The sequence below is a fragment of the Toxorhynchites rutilus genome, chromosome 2, assembly GCF_029784135.1.
Source record: "Toxorhynchites rutilus septentrionalis strain SRP chromosome 2, ASM2978413v1, whole genome shotgun sequence".
Taxonomy (NCBI): domain Eukaryota; kingdom Metazoa; phylum Arthropoda; class Insecta; order Diptera; family Culicidae; genus Toxorhynchites; species Toxorhynchites rutilus.
The window spans coordinates 272,027,961-272,035,181 of record NC_073745.1 but is presented as its reverse complement, the minus strand read 5'-3'; positions in this window follow the sequence as shown (position 1 = coordinate 272,035,181).

Here is a 7,221-nt window from a genome sequence, read left to right as displayed (position 1 = left end):
AACACAGACTTCAAATCCATGGAGCGTGGGGAAATTGGCATTGCAAATTCATGCAAGTCGGGGTTATTTTTGTTCCGACTGAAATGTGTTTGCCTAACACAGACATCAAAACCAAGGTGTGCAAACTGCGAGTACTTTTGTACTCGCTTGCCTTTGTGCAGACTAGACTATGTTTCCTTAACACGGTCTTCTAAACATGGGAACTGGGCAAATCGTGCAGACATTGTCGGCGAATGAACTTTCAAGTTCAAAGCTCCTATAGTAAAAAAGTAGAAGATGAAGCTGATGATTCATGCAAGCCGGGGGTACTTCTGCACCCGCATGTTTTTTTTGCACTCCGAAAAGTGTTTTCCTAACACGGATTACAAAAGAAATCGGTGGGTTTTATCTATGATATAACCGCAATGTTGACGTGGGACTACCTTAGCTTAGCAATCATTTGTTTGTATTGATTCAATTTTTGATTGAATGAAACAATTTCCGAATTTAATTGAATTCAATATATTTGCTTTGTGAGTAAAAAGATTACATAATGCCATGTAATGACCTTTGCATTCATGCATTGTGATAGATTATGTTCGTTGCAAGTAAAGTTATTGACAGTCATTTTACGTTTGGTATGATGCCCAGGACAAAATATGTGAATAGAAGAATTATCAAACGATTATTTTATTTTACGTTTCCTTCTGAAGTTTACATCTCTCAAGTGTACGTACTTCTCGAACCGCGAACTTGCGTGATTTAATGAACTTCAGACACTCAATTTCGATTTTGACATGTAAGTCGAACGCATATTGTTTAATCAATAGGCATTATCGCAGTAAATGGTTATCAACATTTTGCCTAATCATCAAATGGTATGCGTAGAAAATCAGTGAGCAGAAGATATGAAGGCATGTTTTTCAATGCAATCTTGAATAATCGAGCCGATGCGTTGTGTTCGTACCCGCTTTTGTAATCCGTGTTAGGAAAACATTTCTTGGAGTGAAAAAAGTTATAGGAGGTTGTGTCCAGGATACGACCGCATTGTTGACGTAGAACTACGCTGTTATTTTATATGAGTCGCTTGTTTATACATTGGGATATTATTCTATAATGCTTTGGCGCACCTTAACGTCTGCTTCGCCATAACACGAAGCTCTTAGCACCAACGAAGCTCTTATGATGACGGAAAACAAACAATGTTAACTGCTTGGAAAAAGACTGAATTGTGCCACACAACTTGTACTCTGCTGAAACACCCATCGATGCGAATTCGCTGATGAGTTTGTCAAGAGCGACCGTCTTCACCACCAGCGGGGGGAGCTTGATTTTGGTTGCTGCCTGGGTAACGGCGATTTTCCACCGAGGCGCCGAAATCGCCTACTTCGCTGTTGTTCGATGCGGTGTCATACTCGCGAAGGTTCGGTTCAATGCGAGTGCTTTTCACTGCACCAACATCGCGTGCATCATTAGATGACGCTTACCTCGAAATTTGATTGCCCCTGGCAATGCGTTCGTTTGTTGCAGGGCTCGAGCCTGCCTTCCTCTTCTTCTTGCTCATCACACACTACGCGAAGCCTCCAATTTATTACGCGGAAAAAAAACACACGATACGAATAACGCGAAAAACAGAAAAACAGAAACAGAAAAACCAAACGACGATATCCAAGTTGGATTACCACTGGTTGGGTCCAATCTTAGATCGAAGCGCAGCGATAGCAAAGTGAACTGGATTGCTCAACAGTCCGATGCCGAATGAAAGTTTGTCTCAGCGAGATCCACTGTTTATACTGTAGGCAAGTATTCCCCTTCATTCTTCTACTTTTCTTTTGTTCACGGAGACTTTAAATCTCACGATTTCCTCTCCGTTGGTCGTCGATAAGTTGCTCGTTATTGACAGATCTGTTCGGGAAAGCACACAAATGGACAGAACAAATGTATGGGAAAATGGGAACGCTTATAGTTTTCATGAATTTTAACCCTTTACACACCAGGGAATTGTGATTTATAGAATATCAATCAAATCTTAGGGAACTTCCGATTCGTTTGGTATGTAAATCGCCAAAATCCGTTCGCGGCAAAAATAGTTATTAACGTTAACTTTATTTCATAAAAACGTGACCTGTTTTCTGATTTGGCACCCTTAATGAAAGACGTAGTTCTACGTCAAAAAAACATGCGGGTTCAGAAGTACTCTGGCTTGCATGAATCAACAAGCCGGGCTACTTTTTATACTATAGAGGATTTAAACCTGAAAGTTCATTCGCCTCTAGTGTCTGCACGATTTTCCCAGGTTCCTAAGTTTAGGAGACCGTGTTAAAGAAACATATTCTAGTTTGCACAAAGGCAAGTGAGTACAAAAGTACTCGCAGTTTGCATTTATTTGCAAAGCCAATTTCCCCAGACATCTGTGTTGGGGAAATACACTTCAGTCGGAACAAAAATACCCCCGACCTGCATGTACTTCCAGTGCCAATTTCCCCACGCTCCATGGATTTGAAGTCTGTGTTAGGGAACACATTGCGGTGAGAACAAAAGTCCCCATACTATCATGTATTTGCAATGCCGATTTCCCCAAGGCTGCTTGGTTTTGATGGCTGTGTTAGGGAAACCGTAAATCGGGCCAATCAAAACGAGGCAGTTAGGGCGTTTAGATAAAACTTAACATTTTACAGTTTTTCAATTGTTTATTTAATGAAAAATAACATTTTATTAATTGCGATAGAAGCGTAGAAATAGTCCCTTTGAATTGATGCAAACATCTTTCCGATCCAGTAAGAAATGTTCGAGTTATAAGCATTCGGAATCTTCATTTTTTCTTGCATGTTCAGTGTTTAGGTTTTCATTTTACTGCCCCCCACTCCCCCATTACTTCGGTTAGACGTAGTCCCACGTTAAAAGCGTGTATTAACACAACGCTTTGGCTCGGTTATTCAAGATCGCATTATCTTCTGCTCACTGAATTTCTACGCATACCATTTGATGATCAGGTAAAAAGTTGATAACCATTTGCTGCGATAACGCATATTGATTAAACAATATACGTTCTACGTACATGTCAAAATCGAAACTGAGTGCCTGAAGTTCATCAAATCAAGCAAATTTTCACGGTTCGAGAAGAACGTACATTTGAGAGATGACAACTTCAGAGGGAAATGTAAAATTTAATAATCGTTTGATATTTGATATTTAGTAATCGTTTGACATATTTTGTCCTAGGCACGTGAAAGGACTGTCCTTAAATTTACTTGTAACGAAGAACATAATCTATCACAATGCATGAATTGACCTTAAATAGCATTTATTCAATCTCTTTATTCACAAAGCAAATATATTGTATTCGATTAAATTCCGAAATTGTTTTATTCAATCAAAAATTAGATCAATACAAACACATGCTTGCTAAGCTGAGGTAGTCCCACGTCAACCTTGGGGTTATATCATAGATATATCCCACCCATTTTGTACTTATAAATATTAGATGATATTAACCCTCCCGTACTCGCGTGCAAAATCATAACACGTATACTCGCGTCGGTGTGTCAGACCGAAAGTGTTAAAAAAGTGGCACGCGTCCCCTTTATACCAACACATGCGATACGCTAAACGATGACGAACGACGAATAACGAAGCTAGAGAGAATCGCAAAGTCGTAGTGTTTATAATTTCTGAGAAATGAACGAATTATTGATTTCTCGGTCTGACAGACCAATGCGCGAGTATAGGAGTGTTAAGCATATTTATTTGATACTTAGGCGATGAGCCAAAAGTCGGTGGAAATTCGGAAAATGATTCTTTTCGAAATGAAAACGAATATGAGCAACCATGAAATCGTAGAAAAATATAGTATTTCGAGCGAAGCAATTTCGATAATCATGAAAATAGATTATACGCTGGGTACAGTAGAGCGGAAATCTGGAATAGGAAGGCCTCGTAGAACCTCAGTGCACACGGATCGCTGCTTGGTTCGATCGGTATCCGATAAATTTTGTCGGGTTATCCAAGAAGAGTTGAGCCTCAACATAACTAGTCGAACTGTGAGCGACCGAACTCGGGAATCAGGTCTACAGAGCTTCTTTTTAAAAGAAAAGGCCATTACTACGGAAGTCCAATATCGAAAAGTGCCTGGATTTCGTAGAGAAATATGCTTCTCGTCCTACTGACTTTTGGATGAGAATTGTTTGGATGAGAGTAAGTTTGAGCTAAAAAAAACGAAGGCGAATCCTACTATACTTTCCAACAGGACAATGATCCCAAGTACACGTTGAAGGTTACGAAGCGCTATTACCAATCCAAAAAGATTAAAGTGTTTCAGTGGCCCCCCAGTCCCCAGACGTCAACCCCATTGAGCATCTATGGACAATACTGGATGAAAAAATTATATTGGATTCGCGGAAAAATCCGAACGATTTTTGGACGGGTAAACAAACAGCGTGGGATGTGATCGATATCTCGCGTAATAACGATCATAAAATTTCAAGTTTAGGCTCGTTGTTAAGGCGGCATTTCACACTACAAAACATATTTTGCCATTTTTTGTTTGTTCCATTCAGTTGTGAGTTACAGAATGTTAACAATGGAAGTCAACAAATAGAATAGATCAGATACGTCCAGAACTGACAAACAGAAAAGGTGTTGTGTTCCATCAGGCCACACATGTCTATAGTGACTCGTCAGAAACTCCGGGAGCTTGATTGGGATGTTTTAATGCATCCACCATATAATTTTGTGTCTTCGTATGACTCAAGAACGAAAACCGAAGCGATGAGGCTCATTTCTGATTGAATGGCTTTGTCAACAAGCAAAATATGCGTGATTGGTCAGAAGCAAACCCACATGTGCTTCAAGAAACACCATTGCATCAGCAAGAAAATACTGTTTGGTGTGGTTTTCATGCCGGATGAGTGATTTGGCCGTATTTCTTCGTCGATGAGAACGACCGTCCTGTTACTTTCAATGGAGAGCGCTATCGCGACATTTTGTGAATTTTCCGATCGTGGTTTCAAGGTTTTTCCCGCTGATTAAACAAACTTTTCGTGTATTGGGCAGTAAAGTTCTATTCGCCTACAGTAGAGGAACAATCTGATGCAGCGAAACTGTAAGTTTGATAACAATAGATGAAATTAATTGCATTTTAATTTTTGCATGTTGTGTGGGGTGACATGGACACGTTTTTGTGAGGTGAATTGGTCCTACAGATTTGAGGTTTTCTTTGGTCTAATTGATTCCAGATGCCGCTGAATTACAAAAAGAGGATGGGCAGACAACGTTGGAAGAAGGAGGAGCTTGAAAGAGCAACGCAGGCCATCAAAATACTCGAACAACAGTGAAAAAATCCATGCAGAATTCGAGATGGTCTCAATCTAATTTTTCTGGTCTGGAATATGGCCAAGACACCTGGTATCGATCCCAGAACACTGTTACTGATTGTAACATTATTCCAAAATACTTTACATATACATAAGTATGTTTTTTCGATGAAACACACACTGGACCAAATCACCCCGCATCAAATTTTAATGTCCAAAAATCATCTCTTTTATTTTATTATATATTTGGTAGTTTAAAGCTTGATTAAACATTATTGATTGAGAGAAAACAAGTGTAGCTTAGTATACAATGTGACATTTTTTATTTAGACTGTATTGGTTTGGAAATATTAGGCGATTTGCTTAGGTGGTCCAAATTTCCCCCTTTTCCCGTCCACAAGTCTCTAAGCTGCAGGCAATGACGCAGCGGCAGCGGCTGAATCAGATGGTCAAATCGATTTTCCCGGCGAAACGCGACGTGGCGGTGGTGATGGACGACGAGACCTATCTCACCGTGGATGGTAACGACTGCCAGGGCACTTCGTATTTTACTTCCCCCACGAAAGAAGTGAGTTCCGAAGTGAAGTTTATTTCACACACCAAGTTCCCCAAGAAGGTGCTGATATGGCTGACAATCAGCGAGAAGAGAATGTCAAAGTCGCTCTTCTTTAGCTCCGGATTGGCCGTGAACGGGGAAATTTATAGTATGAAGTGCCTGCCGGAATTTGCTTTGTCCATCGAGAAAAACTATAAAGGCGAAGACGCGGTTTTCTGACCGGATCTGGCATCGGCCCACTACTGAATATCGTTATGGTACCCAAGACGGCGAACCCGTCAAACGTCCCCCAGCTGCGTCCCATCTAGAATTTCTGGGCAAACATGAAGCGAAAAATCTACTCCAACAAATTTGTCGTGAAAACTGAGAAGGAATTGATAAATAAAACGAAGAAAGAACTCAAAAATATGCCTACAAGCATGTTTTCGTCCGCCATGACAAATGTTCCGGTTAACTGCCGATCGGCCTCTCGCAAGGGCGTAGAATTTTTTTGCAAGTAAGCTAATATAATAATTATTCTAATTCCAACCAGAGAATGCACCTTTAGATTATCACTAGCTCAAGGTCCTGCAAAATTCTCTTAATAACAATAACTTCGGCTCTTCGGAATGCATCAAAAAGCGCACTGACTGATTTTTCGACAAGTAACCAAACAAGTTCTGGAACTGCATGAAGATGGCGGAAGTTTATGGAAAAACACGGTGCGTATACAATTGTATAATTGTATGTCTACATATAATGTCCACAATGTCACACTGTCGCACGCAGTTTCACACAAGAAAAAATAACCACCTAATTGAATGGCACCATAAAACATTCCGCTTCACGCAATATGTGATCCTGCAGGGGAAAAAAACACCCACGAAAAAGGTGTGCAACTGAATCAGGGTTGGTTGTCAGTTCAGCGCAATTCTTCGTAGTAAGCAGATGTACTATAATTAATTTTGGTATGAGCGTAATAACGTGAAGATGTGTTCCACCAAGAAAGTGATTTGTGCTTCCATGCTCGCAGTATGGATGGCAGTAGCAGTTCAGGGGGAGTTTATTGAATGTAAGAATGTATCCAGAGGTGTTTTAAATATTGTTCGACCATAACGAAGGGTTATCATTGGTTTATTTCAACCTCTCTCAACTTGTTCGAATAAGTAAACTCGAAAGAAGACATGCCTAAAGTTGTTAGTGATTAGGTGGTACAAATGCTTCAAATTGATCCGTAAAGAAAGTTTGTCTGGTTAAGAAGTAAGAAAAATGATCTAGGATGGCCCCGGAACTTCACTAGGAAGATATAGCTAAGCTCTTTCTTCGGATGTGTAAAACATACAACGTGAGGGGTGTTTCAAAATTACAGAATTTCAATCAAAACAATAGCGAGTG